The sequence below is a fragment of the Poecilia latipinna genome, unplaced genomic scaffold, assembly GCF_001443285.1.
Source record: "Poecilia latipinna isolate Pla-1442-1.1 unplaced genomic scaffold, P_latipinna-1.0 Scaffold1435, whole genome shotgun sequence".
NCBI lineage: Eukaryota > Metazoa > Chordata > Actinopteri > Cyprinodontiformes > Poeciliidae > Poecilia > Poecilia latipinna.
In genome coordinates, this window is record NW_015114051.1 from 210,360 (window position 1) to 231,543 (window position 21,184).

General features: G+C 37.6%; 1 long non-coding RNA gene across 1 annotated transcript in view; it reads right to left on the bottom strand.

Moving 5' to 3' along the window:
- The window catches only part of LOC106962584 (uncharacterized), a 14,545-nt gene extending 3,077 nt beyond the window's left edge, over positions 1-11,468 (bottom strand). The window contains exons 1-3 of the long non-coding RNA XR_001428002.1: positions 11,457-11,468; positions 6,084-6,092; positions 5,143-5,151 (exon numbers count right to left, since the gene is read on the bottom strand). This is a non-coding gene — a long non-coding RNA (uncharacterized LOC106962584). The remainder of the gene's footprint in view (positions 1-5,142; positions 5,152-6,083; positions 6,093-11,456) is intronic.
- Positions 11,469-21,184: the final 9,716 nt, after the last annotated feature.

Consider the following 21,184-nt stretch of genomic DNA (forward strand, 5'->3'; position numbering starts at 1 on the left):
AGTGTAACAATAATGGATGCAAGCTGCCATTGAAATCTAAAGAAGAAGAAGGTGGCGCCTATTTTCATTTAGCACATGCTAGTAGCAGACACAAAGGATCAGCACTTTTACAGTTACAGTTCTGAAACTACGTAATCAGTTCAGTTAAATCTAAACTTGGCAACTTTTTCTTTTTCAACTGTAATAAATGTAATATTCAGTTGACCAGTTATTACTCAAATGTTGGCTGTCCGCCCCCCTCTGCTGCATCGCTGTGGAAAACCTGGAGCGGCAGAGATATCTGTGGTTTATATGTGTGTCTTCTGGTTTAAAACAAAAAAACTTTGGGGTTGTGGCTTATAGGCCGGTGCGGCTCATAGTTTGGAAAATACTTCCTGGATTTATTCTGTGAAGAGCCCAGAGAGGGTTATTCGATTGTGCTTTCTGGAAAATAATACATTTTTACATTTAGGCACTCCTGCAATCGTCAGATTTTTCTGTTACAAACTGACTCCGGCCCCTCACCAGAGAAGGGAAAAATGATGTGGCCCTCACAGGAAAAAGTTTGGGGACCCCTGGAATAGACACTACACTAGAGGCCGAAGATATGTTTTGCATCCACTAGATGGAGCTGCACTACAGGGAATGTCAACAAAACAGTCCGACTTTGGTTGGCGAGGAGAGCCTTCCGTGACTGGACCAGGGCGTGGCCGGACGATGGTCACCCTTCTCCGTTCGTACACAGCATGTTGGTGGAGAACGTGGTGCTAAATGACCTGGAGATGACCTGATTCTAGACGGTCGCTAGGTAGATAGGTCAGTCAAACTTTATTAATAGCTTACAAACAATGTTCTGACAACTATCCCAGCACGCACCGCGCGCTTCTTCTACGGGCAAAAATGAAGTCGGCGGTTGCTTACCGTAGTTGCTAGACCTGTTGTGGCTCAATATTGGTCCATATATAAGGCACACCGGATTATATATGGACGGCTTTTGAGGAAATTGAAGGTTTTTAGATGCAACTTATAGTGTGGAAAATACGGTAATTTTTTTTCTGATTTCCACTGTTTTTTGTCAGAATGAAATCCTGGAAGGTTTAAATGTTCTCGCATCCAGCACGTGTTTCTATGGACTGCCACCTTCACTTTGATGTGGTTTTGTTCACTCAGCTCTCATCTTTTCCAAAGATACAAACATTCCAAACTCTCATTTGTACATTGTAACATCTAGTTGCACAGCTTCTGTGCAACTAGATGTTACAAACGGCAATGTTACAAACTAGATGTTCCCATTTTTTTATCTGCTTTCTTTTATTTCTCAGCAATTACTGTTTTGATGATGTGGCCTAAACTTTGTTTAATTTCTTTGCCTTTTTGTATTTCTTAAGATTTTTTTCCTCTTTGTAGATGCATGAAAGCGGTGAAGTTTTTGTACACGCGACCTCCTTTTCCTCAGTCTTTTGTTCTGAGCATTGATTCAGAAAAGCCAATTAGTGCTTTGTGGCTTTTTACGTTTACTCTGAAGAAATTACTGCTGTAGTGAAGATATTCAGCCCTAGACTGTAGAAGTATGTGTTCAGTTTAAATCTACTTTACTCAGTAAAATTTTGTAAACTTACAAGAGATCCAACTAATCGTTAGATCAGAGCAGTGGAAGGACATTAGGGAAGAACCAAATGTGGGCCTAATGTCCCAGGGCACATACCAAGACCTCAATCTGAACCCGGACACCTGCACTTAAGCCCCTACCAGTTAAACTGCTAATAGCTATAATTATAAGTTAAAAGTACCAAAAGGCACTGGATCACAATTTTTAAACAGTCACCAGATATTAAAAATACACAACTGGTCATTTGGAATTTGAATTTACATTACAAATTAAAACAATGACAATGTTGAAATATTTTCTAGTTTTAAAGATTTACAGTGTAATAGCTTTGTTTCAAATCAATCACTGACTGGTAGCATGTGCAACATACATCACTTTAGGAGAGTATTCTGAGGAAAAACGGGACGTAAGTATATTACAGGTACCTTACAAAACACCACACAAACTGAAGAGCATTTTGTTTATGATTTGCTCACAGGCTTTCTGGACGGGGCAGTCCTGCCTCGGACCTGTGCCAGCTGCTCCTGCTCCTTACACATCCTAGGCCATGGTTGGACCCTTCGTGGGGTGTTCATTTGTTCATCAGTCACCTTCTTTGATTAAAGAGAGAACATAAATGGAAGTTGGACATAAACAAAATTTAGTCTGATTTTAAAGTGATCCAGAATTCGTTTAACATGTTGGCCTAAGCCTCTCATCCGAAACGTTCGCTGAAGATAGGCACCAGCACCCCTCCTAACCCCTCGAGGGACAAAAGTGTACAGAAAATGGGTGGATAGATGGATGTTGGCCTAAATATGTTCTAATTGTCCTATTAACAAAAAATTACTAAAACTCATAATTACTTCAAAAATGTATATTTTTGTTATGTTTTTCATCCATAAAGGTCACCATTTTTTTCACCCGATGGATTGATGCGTAACGGTCCATTACACTTCATGGTCAAGTAATGGATTTTAGATAAATAGAACCGTCAAGGTAACGGTGTGCTTAGCCACACTCTTGAATCTCTGACAATTCATTTTCTGCCGTGAAAATAGATGGCTGCTGTGATTTGATTGACATTATTTTATCAATCAAATCACAGCAGGTTTTATCTGCCGAATTACATCAGTCCCTCCACTTTTTGCAATGTATTGTGGAAATTCACACAAAGTCAACAAATCCCTGCATTTTTTCATTCTAACGCATAATTGAGTTTATTGCAGAATTTTCACTAAAATGGATCCTAGGTACTTTTTATTTCCACTTGCAGGTGAATAGAAGTTTCTTACTTCTATGAGTAATAAAAAGTTGCATTTCCCATCATACATAAGTGCAAATATTTCTTAATTAGTACCACCAACACTTTGATTTTTATTGTAAAACATCCCAAATTGATAATAATATTGAATAAACAATATCCAATATAATTTCATTTTAAGAATTTATATTTTAACAGTTCATGTTAACCTGTTCTGAGGTCTGTAATTAGTCAACTCTGGCTCACAGTAGTTAAAGCACATGGTGACAAACATACAACCAACATAAAACAAGCATCCATCCATTTTCTATCATCCATGATAAGCAGTCATTAGATAAGAGGTAGGGTATCCCCTAAACATGTGACCAATACACTTAACATTATTTTAAAAAATTTTGTCATGTAGAGATAAAGTGGAAAATTATGTAACATATTTTTTTTACTTTTCAGAGCTGCTGGTTATGATTTATCAATTTTATGTAGGTAGGAAATAGTACAAAGCTGCAAAGCCTGGGTAAATTAACAACTAGCCATGGTCCTTGGGATTCCTGGAGCTGTGAAAGCTGTTGGCTTAGTGGAGGAAAATAACTTTGATATTCATGTCCCCCTTTTAAAGCCCAGAGTAAGCTTGAATGCTCAAAACCTCAAGGTGGTATCAGTGTACTCTTCTCATTCTGAGTCACAAGTGTTCTCTGCATAGTTTTCCCATTCTTGAGAAAGTCTAATCAGAGGTTGGGGTTTATTCCATCATAGAAAAGTTATTCTTACATAAGCTTGTTGAATTCCCATCAGGCTCCATAAGCTCATGCTGTACAATATTATTATTATTATTCTGATAACAAATCTACAGTGTAGAGCAGACTATGCTACAAGCAAGTTTTCACTGGTTTCAGAAACCAATTATCTAGCTGACTTTGTGGTGGAGTGATCTGCACTGTCACTTCACTAGAAGGTTGTTAGTTTTTCACCTGGAGTGTCTCCTGTATGTGTGATTGACTATAGTCAGGGTTATCCTGACAGTTATGCAGGTCAGATTATTTTACCAAAACTTTGATTTCAACTCATAAAATGCTGCTGACTACAATCTAAGAAGTGGATGGTTTTTATAGGGGAACCTAACAGTTTTTATGTAAGCATAGTGAAGTTATGCTGCTTTGTTATCAGAAAGGTATACAAAACATATCTGTTTTGTCTTCTAAGTGTAAGGAAAGCCAAGTATCTTATTTATGGCTTGAACTTGGATGTGAGGTAAAGACAAAAGTAGTTCAGGTAAAAGTCAAAGTGAGCCTGGCTGGTATTTATCTGAGGAACAGGGAGGGAAGAATGACTGTCTGGTAGAAGGTAGATTACTTCCAAAGTTGAGGGGGAGATTTGAAAAGGATTTCAGATATGTAAGACATGCTAACCTTTACACCGTTGAGTGCGATGAGCTGTTGGTCTGCATATAGTTAAACCAAAGAACAAAGCACAGTTGCTTCTGATCCATCTGCTCTGATCTATGACCTACCCACCCACCTCCTCAGTCTGTGGTGTCTCTTTAGAGACGCAGCTCTGATTGATTTCTACCTGCTGATGCTATCTGGCAGCACAACAGAAAACCTTCAAAAGATTATTCCCTGACATCTTAGAAAACTGAACTTGGTTTGAGTGAGAAAGTAGAGACAGAAAAATTCAAATTTCCTTTTGTTTGAAGCCTTTTGCCCACAGATTCTGTAGTGAATAATAACAGTGAGTCATTAAATGTTGTGATTGAAAAGGCAACTTAATCAAATTTGCATATCAGTTATATTATCAGTCTCATCTATAATCAACTCATAAGAAGGAATTATTTTAATTATAGTCTTCATTGCATATTTCTCAGAAAGGATTCAATATATTTTATTACAAAACATGTTTATTCTCCAAATCACTGTATTAACAATTTGATAAAAAAATTGAATTAGATACTGATCTCATTAGTAATCTCACTACTATAATAAAAGTGTTAATAGAAAAACTGCACATAGACACAAAATCAATATACTTAAAGGCAAAAACCCAAGAACAGACAATATTCAGAGAAGTGACAGGAGATTAAACATCTGTATCACATAAATGTCAGAAACTCTCTGCATGGTGTTTCACTGTGGGGTGCCGTTTGTAGTTGCAAGTTACCAGCAAAAATTGGAGTTATGTAGGAAAAAATGGGGTTATTTAGTTTACAAACTAAATATCTTTCTGCAAACTAAATAATTAGTAAGGTAACTAGTTTGAGGCTAAATATCTAGCTTGCTAACTATTTGGTGTGGAGCGAAATATTTAGTTTAAAAACATTTTGAAACTAAATATTTACGTGTCTCTCTGACCTCTACGTAAAAACAAAATGAAGGATGCAGTGAGGGAGTGGCAAAGTCACTTTGATTCCGCTTGTCACTCTGCCTTGCAAAGCACACTGTAATACAGAGGTCCCCAAAGTTGGTCCTCGAGGGCCGACATCCTGCATGTTTTATTCACTCCCTGGTTTAGCGCACCTGGACCAAATGATGGCTCATTAGAAGACCTAAGAAGAACATTGACAAGCTGAAAAGGTTATTACTACCACCAGGGAGAGAAGTAAAACATGCAGAATGCTGGCCCTTGAGGATCAACTTTGGGGACCACTGCTGTAATAGATCATGAAGATGCTTTGCAGACCTATAGATTGAAATAGAAATCACTGAATATCTGAAATGAAAATCAAAAAAGATTCCCACTCCTAATTGAAGAGGTCAGTTCAGAAACTGTAGATACTACCTAGTTACGTTAAACATTAGTTGGACCCAAAATCATACAGAACCGGAGGAAATGGAGTTCTAACCATAAAAACTGAAACTTAAAGGTAACCGGACTGAAAGTTATGGAAGAATCCAACAAAGAACAACACAAGTTAGGAACTTATGCCCTGAAGCAGAGGTGGAAATGACATGAGAACCAGGTCATGAGAACCAGATGACCTAATCATGGACTTGGAACCACTGTGGTAGAATGAAATGGAAACTGTGGAGTCAGGACTCATTCACACAGAAACATAGGATCACCACACTGACCAACCCCTGGACTCTATTCACTGCCCTCTGACTCCAAACTAATCTTCTTCAACCATTCAGATCATTCAAGCATTAGTTTTTCATACATGTGGGTCAGAAAATTGCTGCAAACCATAAAAGTGATCAACACTAATCATATGTATATGTACATCTATGTGCTAGATTCATAAGTAGAGGCAGTATAAACTTTAATAGTCTGAGTTTTAGACTATGTGAAGTTTCCTCTTAACGCCATCATTTTCACAGCCGCTGAGGTACCATGCTCTTTCTGAGATGACACCTTCCCACTCAGAGTTGGTCATCCTTATAATTGTTTGGACCTCTGCTCATTCACCTTGGATAAGGTGGCAAAGCTAATGTAATGAGACTGAAGAAGAATAAATGAGAACTGAAGAATGGTTATGTCCAATACTTGTATTAAACTTACACCTATCTTGAGGGAAGGGTTGAATGAATTAAAAACAATATATAATAATTACAGTTTAACATGATTCAAACCAACAACTAAATATTAAATCAACATTTACAGAATAATTGTCCTGCTAGATGTTTGTTACATTTTATCAGGAACAATAACTCCATCGATGTAGTTAATGTTCAGCTGTATTTGCGAATGAATATGAGCAGCATTTCCTCATGTCTACATCAGTTCTGGGTACAGAACAACCTTTCGCTCTCAGTGAGGGATATTGATTGGTTGACACCACGGGAAGCAATGTGAAAATACCCAGCCAGGCTGCAGGACCAGATCCACTACTGAGCAAGAACGAGATGTTAACTTGATCATTAACCTCTGAGCTGCATTGCTCTAGTCTAAATTGTGAGGATGCATCAGCTATTCTATGTGTAATAAACATATGGAAGTAGAATAATTTGTTTCTTCCTGGAGTATTTCTAATGTAATGGAAGTTACAAATTACAGTGCACCACCAATTATTCACATGTTTTTCTATGGACCTCAAGATTATTCATGAATTTTTTTTTCATCGATCAAATCTGAAACATTCAAAAGATAATGTAGTTGTGGAAGCTGAAATACCTAGGTACAATGCTACTTAACACACTATTGGCAAAGCAGTCAATCCAGGAGTGCCACTTATTTTCCTCACCACTGATTGACTGAATTTTCTCACTCCCAAAAGTGAGAAAATGCCAGTGTTTTAGCAAGTTTTATGTCTCTTTAAAACATTAAAGTTTTGTGATATGAGATTCTTCTTCTGAATTTATTTTCAAGGTTTTGTAGGTAAATGCTTCCATATAAAGTTACAGTAATGACAACTGAGTTTTAATATTCCTAAAGTTTTTTACAAGACATCTTGGTGCAAATAAATGCAGTTATTTTATAAACCTGATCTGAATAACAAATGTAGAAACAATGGCAGTTTAGATTTGCCTTCTACAGGACTTAACTGTTAAAAAATGTATTTTCTAGGCCACATTAGTGAGGTCACAGTTCTCCATAAAGAGGCAAATGATCCCACACTTTGGACATGAATGTTGTTTCTACTGAGGAGCTGCAGGAGTTGCCTTATGCAAGCAGGACTGTAAGTTATTGTGGTGAATCAACCATGGAGACGTTTCAGAACAACGTCAACAATTTGCCCTTCTCCCCCAGAGCCAAAATGAAATCTGTGCTGAACGGGTCGATATTTTTACCAAGATAAAAGCCTTCAACAGCTACTTTTCCCAGAATGAAGTGCTCCCTGCTCCGCCGCCTTCCTCCGTCCCCTAGAGGTACATCTTTTAGACATAATAGGTGGCCATATTTCTCCAAGGTCTTTTAGCGCAGCTCATGTGAGCTCTGCAGCTCTGAGACTGTTTCTATTTCTATCTGACTCATTGCCTATGGACCATCATGAACACTCAGATTTGTCCCTCTCTCTTCCTCCCCTTCAGCCCCATCTCCTTGCCCTTCTTTCTGGTTGCTGTGGGCTGTTACCTGCAGAAAACCCCCAACATCCCTCCCCACGGTGACAGTAGTAATAATCTGGCCAGTTCCACATTGCATCTTGAGTTTTGATTACCACTACCAAATGGTTTGGCTTTGTGATCAGGTATTTACCACACCAAAACTAACTGAAAATATGTGCACCCTTTAAACTTTAGGAGGAAGTTCAATACTTTTTTCTTTGTCTACTGGTACTTCCATGAATATTTTATTACCCATACATAGAATTGCAGATTTCTAAAGCATTCTGTTAGTATTACACAATCATTTTATGTCTGGAAGGCATTATGTATTAATAATGCTCTTTCTGCAGTGTGGTGTGTGGCATGTTTTTGTCTTTAAAATAAACAAAATAGATACAAGAAATTTCACAATTTTTTTGTTAATCTGTAACATGACCATAAACACTCCGCGATTGTGGATGTTCACGCAAAATCAACAAATCTCCTTTTTTTTTTTTTAGCTAATTCTTAATTGTGATTACTAGTTTTCCCCAAAACCTTTGGAAAACATTGGGTTTAAGTGATACTGATCTCACATTTCACAAAAATGTTGAGACTATTACTATTAAAATTAGTTTTTGATAGGGCTTTATGTCAGACTTATGCTTGTGAATTACCTAATGTAGTAAGATTGTGTATAGTGAAGGTGGCTGCATGCTTTTGTCTGGTTGGCAGCAGTTACAATACATTCACAGAGCAGGGGAATGTGAGTCAAATCTGACTTTTTTCATGGCAGCCTGAACAGCCCATTTCCAGTCTTTTCACCACCACAAAATCAAGATGTTTGCCATTTCCATATTTGGAGATAAATCATATCCCATTGTATCTGAATAGATACATATAGATACATATCCCTGCAATCTGAATAGTTATGTTGCATTTTTAAATGACTTTTACACCATTGATGTGAGATGTGACACAAAAGGCCAGACATAATAAATCTAAACATAAGAAATACCTGAAAATTATAATTATGAAATTATGAAAGACGTTCATATTTTGTGTCTGAATAACATCCATTACTTATGTAAACTGTGTTGCTGTCTGACATCTATGTTCTACTTCTGCACATGCGGATTTGTGCTTAAACTGTTCACACAGAAGTCTGGTTGTTAGCAATTAATTAGTAGTATGACAAATAAAAAAAATTGGAATTAAGCATCCAGACTTGCTGTAACTGAAGACTGATTTCAAGCATGTATCTCTTTTAAATGCTAACCTAACTAAAATAACTGCACTGATGCTATATTATTGGTGAGGTTGCTTGCATTAGATTAGAAGAATGATGAAAATGCTCAGATGAAAATTTAAATGAAAGCATTTGTTTAATGAGGGAAAATTGGAGCTCAGTATAAGTCGATCCATGACTGAATTCATATCCAGTCATTGCCACATGAGCCAGGATTTCTGTCTACCATTGATTTGTTGAGCAAACTGAAATAGTAACTCCCATCTGTTGACGGAGCTCTTCATCTTCTAAAGTCTTCATCTTCTAGAATTACTCTTGGAAAATTTAGGCTGAATTACATCCCAAACTGAAACGTTTAGCAAATGTATGTGCATAAAACACACACCTGGACCAAAGTAATATTTTGTGCTGAAAGATGGAGGAAGGTTTGCATAAAGAGTTCCAGGAAATCTCATGTAAATCCCTGCAGGACTTAAAATGCTGTAAAACTGTTTGGTTTCATAAGTTTCTCGTCACGACTCTTGGAGGTTTTGTTTCTTAAGCTCTGAAATTGACAAGTGGTTAGACTGGCATCACAAAGTGAGTGGGGGGAAAGCTGGTGTTTTCATACTCCAGGAAAGGCTGCAACAAAACTCCCTGGAGAACATAAAGCTAATTTTGGACTTGCTGGATAGACATATGCAGACAAAATGTGCACATGGGTTAATTTTGAGGGAACAGATTCCCCTTATATCTCAAATCAGTCTACAGAGACTGAAACGAAAAAAATTCAGAACATTTGTTTGGGTAATTTAAAAGCACTATCATAAGAACAGCTGTATGAAGCCAAGGGGTCAAGACTATAAAAGGCTACAAATTTCCCACAGTAGATGATACCTGTCTCGTTTTCATTTGGATTCTAGAAATTGATTTTAAATCTAATTTTAATATCTCTCAGGCACATTGAGTGGTTGAAATGAATCAACCCTGCCTTGCTTTAATAATTTTTTTTTTTACATTTTTCCCTTCTTTTTATTTCCATGCTGTCTATTTTTGTCTTTGTCTTTCTTTTTCATTCTGTCTTCTATATTTGTTTTTATCTTTTTTTAGGTCGCTATAAATATTGTTATTCAAAGTCTCTTAAATTCAGTAAGTTTATTAAATAACGTCTTATTAATGTATTTGTGTTAAATATTTCTATAGAACACTAGTGTATAAATTAGGTATATAAATACAGAATACTAACATCTATGTAGCCCTTGCTAATTTACAATGCTTAACAGTTTAAAAGACAGTAAAACAACACAGGATACAACATTACACATAATGTTAAAATATTCCACCAATTAGATCCATTTAATTCAGGATAAATCAGATTTTTCCCTCCAAGCTTCCTTGCACCATGGGACTTGGACTAAATCTAATGTACAGCTATGGGGAAGGGCACAGCAGAGTTGCTGGCTAGACAAGTACAGAGGTGACAATGAAGGGCTGCTTTAAGGATGGCTGGGCCTAAGAAGGAAGGCTGTCGCAAATTATATTTAGACCTCAATCCCCTCAGGGGGCTTTTGCACACTGACCAGGTGCAGAAAATGGGGAGCCTCCTGTCCTTCAAGCACCAACCTGAACTCATTCTCTTCTCTTCAGATACAAAGGAGCCATTTCTTTTGTGGTTAATGTGCTCTTCTGTTTCCAGATGGTTGACAGGGAAACGTAAAGGAACAGTCAGTGAAAACGCACTAATACTAGTTCATATTTAGTGTGCAGTGATTCTTTACCCAGACTTCTGCTTGGAGAACTTGGCACAGGCTTGACATTAGGACCTTGTCTGTCCCTAGAGCTTCACAAGATAACAAAGTTATTAATGCAACATTTAAAACATGCCTGTTTGTGAGATTTGGCAGTGACTGATGCAAGCAGAGACAATTCTTCATCTTCTTGGCTTTACTTCCCACCTTCCCCTTGGAGAATTAGATTGCTTGGAGGAATCTTTTGAAACTGCATTCATTTTGAACAATCAAAGCAGAACTGATGGAACATTTTGTGGAAGTAAATCTGTGATGCTCATTTAACAATGACTCTTGGACTACTTTAGCTATCTATGAGGTGCTGTTTTTTAAAGTTGAACAGACAAATATTAACAGCAATAATTTGTTTAGTCTGTCATAGGAGAAATATAGGGGTTTATTCTTCAGTCATATTTTCTTTATTATTCATTTGGTTATAATGTCACAGTTTCAAACTAAATATGCATTTAGCAAGCTAAACAATTAGCTAAATATTTAGTTTGAGGCTAAATATTTGCTTGCTAACTAAATATTTAGTTGGTAATTGTGACATTTATAAATTATTGACTTGGTGAAAATATGACTTTGAAAAATGAACTTCCATTTTTTTTAAATCTTATAACTGCCTGTACTGTTATCACTATGTGTTAAATACGCTGTGTATGTTAACGTAGATTAAGAAGCCAAACTCAATTCTCATGAGCCAGGAAGCTGAGCGTCTTGCTCCTTTATTATGTCTTCTTACAATTTTCTACAATGGTGTGGAAGCTCAATGAAAGGTTGAATGAAACTATAAGAAACAGAAAAATAAAAATATGCATCAGCTCTAAATACACAGAATAAACTTCTAGTGTCAGAACAGAATTAACCTTAGCTGTAGTTAAGAAACAGTCACGTTAGCAACCGTTACTATGTAAATAAAAACTATCAGGACATGCTTTACTGGAATAAACACATTTGGAAAACGATCTCAAAATAAACTAACAAAACATATAACACCAAACAGAACACAAATTGAACTTACAGCCATTGTTTTCGGAGGTGCAAGAAAAGATTGACGACACAGGAGGTGAAGTTTATACATTAACAGGCAGGCTCTGCAAACAAGTATTCCTACCTGCAACTGCCTCTGCTACCCACAATGCACTGCTATCTCAAAATTCTCCTACAAAATAAAATACCAATAAATCAATACTGTAGAAGTTTGTAAACTAAATTATTTAGACATTTCCAACTTCCAGCCTTGGGCAGAACACTGCCTAAATAATCCAATTTATTGCTGTTAATTTTTGACTGTGTAATTTTACAAATGGCACTCTATGGATATCTATAGTACATAAGTAGGTGTTAAATGATACCATACTTCAGGTATGGTATTGGGTAACACAGAAAGGTAGTCAAAACTAGAACAACTTGCTAGACTTTAACCATAGCTTTAGTAAATAGTTCCTCATCTGTGCTGGTCTTCAAGGTTCATTATTCAAGATTACTGTTAAATTTTGTCCAAATAGTACAAAAATGATAAAATAAAAAATACAAAAACTGAATAAATGTGAATACTAGAAATTACCATGTCTGCATATACAAGAAGCAGAGCAGTACAATCAGCCAGGCTATTGGGTGCCCACAGTTGTGTTTTGATGGCTGTGGGGATAAATGACCTCCTAATGGTGGTTCAGACCTCTAATTACAGGACAATGATCCAAGCAGATCTTCAACTGAATGAAGAACTGAGGTGATCCAGTGGACCACTCAGAGTACAGTAAAGAAGTGGGAGTAAAGATTTTTCCACACACAGAATGCATGCTAGCAGTCATGGCTGCTGAATGTGGTTCTTTAACATATAACTAAATAAGGAAACCTCCAGGAGGGCCTTCCAGGTGAAGGAAGAATGTCATGTCTGTACTTGATTGAGTTTACAGTTTAGGAAGCAATGTTAGATTTGCACACACTGATGGTTTAAAGCCCATTTTTCATGTTACTACTGGCCATGCTAGAAACTTCTTCCTTATCTACCCTACTGTATTGTGGTCAGCGTTATACAAATTATCATCCCAACATTTCTCCCCTGTGTGCTCTGAGCAGGCATGGTCACAAAGGCCCATGAAGGAAGTGATGTATCACCCATGTCCTGATACAGAAACAACCATCTTAAGACCCCAGAGAGCAATTCCATGACTTAATCTGAACCAATTCACTCTTAGATAGAACATTGTAGGACTGGACAAAGCAAAATTCAGAGCCATCATACTGTGGGAATGAGAATCACGCTGCCCTTTTATCAGAATTAAACTAAATTAAAGACCTTTATCCTCAAAAGGCAATTAAAGGGAGCATGTAAAGGATTCATAAAAGTGCTAGGTAAAATAAGTTAGAAGGAATGTTCAATATGCATTATCAAAATGGAAACTGAGGCAAATAAGTCCTCAGTTTGTGCAACTAAAGATGGGGAGATGTATGCGTGTATGTGTATGAGGGTTGACAAATAGGGTGTGAGTTTGTATTGGAGAAGGGGGAGTGTATTAGTATGTGAGTATTGAGAAGGGTGGCTATTTGTTTTGGAGATGGATAGTGTTTTGTTGTGTGATTTACAGCAGCACAGTAAACAGCAATCAAGGCAGAGGAACAACTTTTACAAGTTTGGAAGAGGACAAAATAATTAATGGGCTGGAACATCTGATTTTATTTTCAACATTATTGGAAAAAAATAGAGGGTGATTGGTCCTGCTGGACTGGACCAAAACTGAGTAGGGGGGGAGGGGGGCTTAACATCCTTGAGGATTTCTACAATTGCTCCTCGAAATCTTCTCTCTGAACGAAAAAGCAGTTTTCTGACAATTTCTGCTACCTGACGATCCAAGCTTAAACACATAGTCTAAACAGCAGCTCAGAGAAGTTGATTAGCACTGTTAAACACAACCATGAAATTCAAACCAGTCACACAACAGTTTTGGAAAAGGGGACAGACTCCATGAGGCCGAAAACAAAATTATGTGAGTTTAGTCTACGACAATGAGAACCAATATAAAATGAAGGCATTAATGTGACGAGTACTTGGTAAAGCATGTTTAAAAACATACATTTGATGTTAATGAACAATGATTTTTGTTAGATTCCTAAAATCCAGAATCTGACTTTACTTTCAGATGGAAGCTATAAAAATGTTCTCATTTTTGTGGAGGTTTCCTGACATTATTAAGTGTGAAAGGATCAGTGAAGCAGAAAAATGCTGCATCTGTGACAAATGTGTGCCTGCCATGTCCTTGTGTCAAAGTCAGGACTCTGCAGCACAATGATCGTCAGTCCTGCTGTGTGTTTACTATGGCTATGGGTGGGACAGGTTGAACAAGCTAATGTGCAACTCTAGATGTCACCTAATTTGTAATGAAGGCTTGTATGTTTCATGTAGGAATGTGACTTTGAACATAAAATCTGTGTGAGGAATATTCATTACTTCAGTTATGAATATATAGCTTGCCTTAAGATGGTCTGTAGACCCATGTAGGGAGGACCCCTGGTCATCGACAGCAGCCCCCCAGAACTCTGCAATGATGGTTGGACAGATGGATAAATGGATGGATTGATAGATAGATGATTGGCCCAATGAGTTAATAGATGAATGGATGGAAAGATGGATGGATGCATGTATCCATCTTTCATAAAACTGCAATTGTTTTTCAAACATCATGGTGGCGATGTCAAGGACTGTCCAAATTCTGCAGGTGAAGTGGAGCCAATGGCAGATAGCTTCATGGAGAGAGAAAGAAACCAAGCAAATCCAATCAAATAGTGAGTTAGAAGGGTCTATTACTTTTCTTTACCTTTCTTAATCACTTACACAGATATTTATAAAATATTTATATGTTCTGCTTTCACAGACCAAAGCAGTAGGTCTTAGCTTGTTGAACATAAACTTTCCTCAATTTAAAGGCATCTCGGCTCCAGACTGAAAACTTGCTGTTTGGTTTCCTACACCTCACTGCAGCAGTAGCCAAGAAAAACCTTAATTCTGTGAAAACCCTTTAGTCCCTGAAGGCAGCGTGCCTGAGAAAAGAGCAACATAACAGAAAGGTAATTATAAAAATGTCAATGCAGTGAGTGGTTTTGTCTGAACAATTACTGAGCATAAATTGTTTTAAGTGCACTGACTGGATTCATGCTTATCACCAGTCTGTATTGTACTGATTGTGTGTGTGTGTGTGTGTGTGTGTGGGGGGGGGGTGTGTGTGTGTATGTGTGTGTGTGTATGTGTGTGTGTGTAAGCTGCGTTAGATCAGTTCCTGTAATGAATGCCATGGTGCTTCATTCGGATGTCTTAAATGCTTCAATGATTTATGAATTAGATGTTTACCAATGAAATATTTTCTTGCTTTTGAGGTCAATAAAGAAGCTCTGATTACGTTCTTTTGAATGACATATATTGTACAATAACAGAAGAGAATAAAAACAGTCTCTGGTTCTGGTAGTAAATGTAAAAAAAATAGAAGCAAAAATCTGTCTTCTTTCTCCTCTCCTTTAATTTTAAAGACAAATTGAGAGCTGGGGCGACCATGGGGAAGTCAGGGGGAGCCAGGAGGATAGTAAGGACTCTTGGCTTGTTTATTTAGAAGCATTTTCTGCTTCTGTGTTACAAACCATATCCTGTAGCGCAACAAAAGCGTCCCTGATAAAATAAGGGCAGGGTCCGAGAAACGAGTCAGAGGTACTGAGTCAGTACCTCGATCATCTGGGCCCAATGGCCCAGATTGTGTCTGTAGTTCCTCGAAAATCAAGGAACTACAAGCAACTAAGAAACAGTTCCTTTTAATGGAAAATAGATGCCTGATGCTTAGTCATTTCAGTTTGAGGAGCGGACGAAATGGAAATGTGGTGGAAAAGAGCAATGCAGATGTCTTTTTAGCTGCTTAAAAAAGGAAGAGAAAAAAGAAAAACATGGGATGGGGAAGAAAGGAGGGAAGGTGGTGGAGCAGCTGAAAGCTATAAAAGTCCCATTAAGCTCTCAGGCTTGATTGCCCTACAATTAAATGTCCATTTTCTTTGCCTGTATTGACAAGGTTGCCATGTTAACTTCACTGTTGGTTTACTCTGTGTGTTCGTGAGTGGGAGGGTGCACGGCCAGGGTGGAAAAGCCAGCCGTTATTTGTAGAGTCTGAGTGGAGCTGCTAAACATTCACTTTGTCTGACTTGCAAGTTCCAGAATCCTGGAAATCAGAATATCAATTATAATTAGTCAAGTAACAGAAAACATGCTGTTTCACCTTTCCTAGAAAGTTGAAGATATAGGAAAAGATCTTCACCTTTTCCTAGATTAGCATCAACTATGATGATGCTGAAACATGATAGTGTGTGGTACAGTGCAGAGAACATCTTCTCAGCGATTGTGCCATCAAACAGTATTTTTCTATCCAACTGTCCTGCAAAATTTTAAAATAAAAAGTGAATTACATGTGTTGCCATCTACTGGTTTGGAGCACAATATTGTTAGATGTTGATGCTATGCAGCTGGAAGTACAGGTCAAAAGAGAGCCCTACTGCTGGTGGTTTGGGTTAAATTCACTTTAGATTGTTCACCACCATGTGGCTCACTGTTCCTAAGCCTTTGTATCTGAATGTTTATATTTAGGATTTTATTTTGCAAATCAATTATTTTTGGAAATTGTTTAAAATATACAAGGTCTGCTCTGCTTCAAGATATAAAGACTGATTAAACCTTACTGCAAAGACTGATCAGTTTGTACTTTGGGGATCCAAGGCGTTCCCAGGTCAGATGGCATATAGAGTACCTCCAGGGAGTTCTTGGTCTTCCTGAGGTTTCCTTCCTGAGGTTTCCTTGGTCTTCCTGAGGTTTCCTTCCAGAAACAATTGCAGTTTTACATCCGTCCATGCATGCATCCATCCATCCATGTGCCTGGAAAACCGTCAAAGGGAAGCTCCAAGGAGACATCGTTATTCCTTCCCCTTGAGCACCCCAGATGATGTAGCTTCTCACCCTTTGTCTTAGGGTTACGGTCCACCCACCCTACGAAGGAAGCTCAAGTCTGTGACTTGTATCCAGGATCTTGTTCTTTTGATTCCAGTTCATGTCTACATTTTGTTTTAAGCATTCCTTGTAATGTACAAGCAAAATCAGCCAGAACCCAAAACACAGCCAAGACAAGTGTTCAAATTCACAAAAAGTTTATTACAAAATAAGGGTGAAGAAGGGGCTCCACAGGGTGTGGTCACACTGGTGACTGAGGAATGGGGAAACCACAGGGGTAGGGAAGCCAGCTAGGGGAGGGGAGGGTGAATGGGCCATGGGGACTCCAGGGACAACCAGATGACTGGGACAAAATCCACAAACCAGAGACTTAGTCGTTGAAACAATCCAGGGTCATGCACAGGGGCTTCTCAGGCAATGAAAATCCAGCAGACAGAAAACTGGAGGCAGGGTCAGAGGCAGGCAGGGTTCAGCAACAGGAGGTCAAAAAATCTTCAACAGCAGAGGGAAAAGTCCAAAATCTGCAGTCAAAAACCAGACAGGATAAGCAACCAGGAGACTCATGAACATGGAACAAGGCTTGAAAGCTGTGACTGAGGCAACAGACGATCTCGCACTGAGCTGGTGATGAGCAGCTGTTTAAATAGGGAGCAGCACAGTGCAGGTGAGGGTAATGAGTAATCAGCACACTCAGGGTAGGGCTGCAGGGCTGCAATCATGACATTCCTATTACCTGCAACAGTGCAGCTTTGGATACCAGACCCAGTGTTTGGGTCTTTAGTACATGGCATTCTGGGTAAATACAAGCAACAAAAAATGTGTGAGTAGCGCACACAGTGGGAGAAATGACTTGTCAGAAAAGAGAACTTTTAATTCACTTGTCGTTTGACACAGTGCAATGTGAAGGTGAGCCGCAGCAACTGAAAATGGAACAAATATTGCAATGTCCCTAAACAAATGGGGTCTACCAGACTATCAAATGTAAAAACACCCTTATTGAATTTGTTGGAACAGTGATGGTTCTAGACACCTGCTAATAGGACGGACCTCCGAAAACATTCCTTTGTGTACCTTGGATACAGGAGTCTGTTACTGAAGGAGTTTCTGCTCGAAAAGATTTTCCAGCAGAATGGCACACCGTTTCACAAGACCAATGTGTCAATGAAGTTGCTCAGAAATCAGAACGGCAAACTCCCAGATCAGACCTGAAGACAAGAAACCGAAGCCACCAAGCTGGGATCAACTCAAAGTACCTTTAAATGACAGAAACTTTACTCCATCAATCAGCATCTCCATCATGCTCAACCAAAAACATTTAATTCCTAAACAAGTTCATTTTAGATGCCTACATCCAATCTGTTCTACCTCTATTAATTTTCTCTGCAGCCCTGCTGACTCTACCGTTGTAATAACCCAATCCTCCCACAGGGAACATTAAAAATGTATTTAGACCTTTTTATTCCTTACAGTTTGTTCAGCAGTTAAAACAGTGAAACAAACTGAGCTTTATGCTGATTGTTAATTTTACTGAAACCAGCAAAAAATATTTCCACCAGTAGAAAAGACATTGACGTCTTAATGTTAATCCTATTATAGGTCAGAACAAGGAGAGGCTTGTTATATTTAATAACCCAAAATATGCAGCAAACATTTTGAACAGGGAAGATTTTAATATCACATTTGTATTTTTGGTTGTATTTTTTTGTTGGCCAAAATTAACAAATAGCAGAAAATTGAGGCTTCGTATACTCATAAAGATGCTGGAGTTTTTTTTCTGTCAGAAAAAAACTAGGGTTTTCCCATCATAGTTTAGAACCACGATCAGACAGTTATCTCCTCATTTAAAACCCTGTTGACTATGCTGTGTTCTGATCGGTAAGATTTTTTTTCTTGTTTGCTTAATGAAAACAGCACCACTGGGTGCCACATTTACATTCAAGCAGAACTCTTCAGGGAAGTCCAATCCAGTTCAGGCATCAAGATCTCTGTGGTTCAGTATGAATTTGCCATAGTTCCTTCATTTACTTAACATCTTCTAGGTTGTATTTTAATGGGCATCAGTTCGACTCTGATGGGAATTTCTGCTTCTGTTGCCCACCCCCCAGTGGAAACTTCAGGGCTTCATGCTTGATGTCTTCTTTATTTGCTTTGACTTGGCACCAATGTTTTTTTAAAGCACCATCATCATCTATATGCTAATGACTGTCTGCGTTATTTATCTTGGAAATACATTGTCCTCATTAGCCTCTCCTTGATTGTCCGACATCAGGGGATCAATGGCACTAAATGTCCATTTATTAAGATGAAAACAAAGACTACAATCGTACTTTTTAAAGGGATCCCTAACTAGTTGAAGATGTTTTAATATGTTTTGATTTTACTATTGACCTAAAAGTTCATATTTGAGCTAAGTAAAAATTAATTTCTTCAAAAATAATACATTTCAAAAATGTATTTTCACCTATGCAAATGCATTCTGGGCCGATAACGTGGGTAGGTTATTTTATAGCCTATAAAAAACACTGGAAGTCAGGCAACTCGCATAACATTTGCCTTCAGTTTTCATGTGGTGTTATACATGAGATTTCTGTTGGGGAAAAGAAAACTAATGTGATTTGCTGTTTACTATGTTAGCTAGAGCTAACAACCATTAGCTACAACTGACACCATTATCAGGAGCTAGCAACATTTGCAGGAACTATCACAAAATCAAAACAAGTTGGAAGGTAATGATTAGATGTTTAAAGTGACAATGAAGCAACTTTGTAACACATCATTCAAATACATTTAAGAAAATATATTTTATACATTTTTAATATGTTTAAGCAAATTCTGTTGCTAATCATAGGTCCCAAAATTCATGACATTTTGGGACTGGAGCTCTTGGCAACAGAACTCCTTTCTTGTTGGCATTTTCAAGCAGCAGCACAAACACCAACTTTTTCAGCTGAGTCTTTTCTCTTCATTTTTATTTCTGGATTGCCTTCTATTTCAATGTGAAATATTCTGAATGTTGTGTATAAAATTATTTTTGGCTGGACAGCTCTAGCTTCCTAATGCCTCACGTACATTATCTATCCAGAATGCATTGCAATGTAGACAACTTGGGGATATATGTATGACAATACTTTATATTTATTAAAACAAAAAAAGTTACTCTTTTTAGTTTTGAAATAAATATTTCTTAAATGTGTTACAACAAATCTGGAATCCTTTTAGACACAGCAGCTCCAGCTGTATACCTTCGTTTGATCTTTCCTCTTAACCCACTTGAAAAATCCACTTGACTCACATTTCAAATCTAGACTAAAAACTTAGCTTTTTAGAGTTGATTTTGAAACCTAATCATGAAACATTAAGCAATAGTCTTATGTGCAAAATGTAATGTTGTTGACTTTATATTTTTTATATTTTTATGATGTAAAGCACTTCGAAAAGCACTTCGAAATGCCTTGTTGCTGAAAGGTGCTATGCAAATAAAATTTGATTATTTTAACTCTTAAATGGAGTGAACCACTCCTCCCTCCTATGTCTACAATCACACGGTTCATTGAGTCTTAGCTGGTACAGGCAATTGAGAGCACATACAGTATTTCTATACAACTATCCTCATCATTTGAGTTCAGGACCTTGTCAATGCTACATATGTTAGAGGTGAGAAATAAAACATTAATGCTTTAGATATTTTATAGTTTTGAACTTGCAGCACCTCAAGAAAACCCTTGGATGTGTAACTAGAGTGACTAAAGAGACCTGAAAGGTTTGGAGGTTTTTATTGGTTAGTTTTAGTCAAAATTGTAAAACACCATCTTTGGACTTCACTGTCCAAGCTTTGAGATAATAAGCTTAGGAAGGATGTGACATTCATATTGGAGAAAGTGAGAACTGGATGAGTGTGTAGAAAACTGCCTTAAACAGACCCCTTGTGGTCCTGCGAGGTAAGGCTGTGGGTGTTAACGTTCATGAATTTTGGTACGGGAAGGAATCCCATCCCAAAATTCTAGAGATGTGCCAATTAGGTTTTTTCCTGCCGATACTGATTACAATCACCTGTGAGGGCCGATCACGGCTGATCACCGATACCGATCACATAATTATTTTATTTAATCATAAACACTACCGGTTACATTATGTGGAAAAAGGAACCATGAATTTACCTTAATTTAGACAAAACTTGTTTTTAATAATTTTTTCCAAGAAGTAAACTAAATAGGCATTGTGCAAATTGTACTGCTATTGGTAATAGTATCTTTAACAGACTGAAAACATATGAAGGCTCTGAAGAGGCTAAGTAATGCCAAAAGTCAAAATAAAACCTCAACATTGCCAAAAATGTTGAGAGGATTGAATGTTAAGTATAAAACTTAACATTCAAAGGCAAATACAGGTTCCATTACAATAAA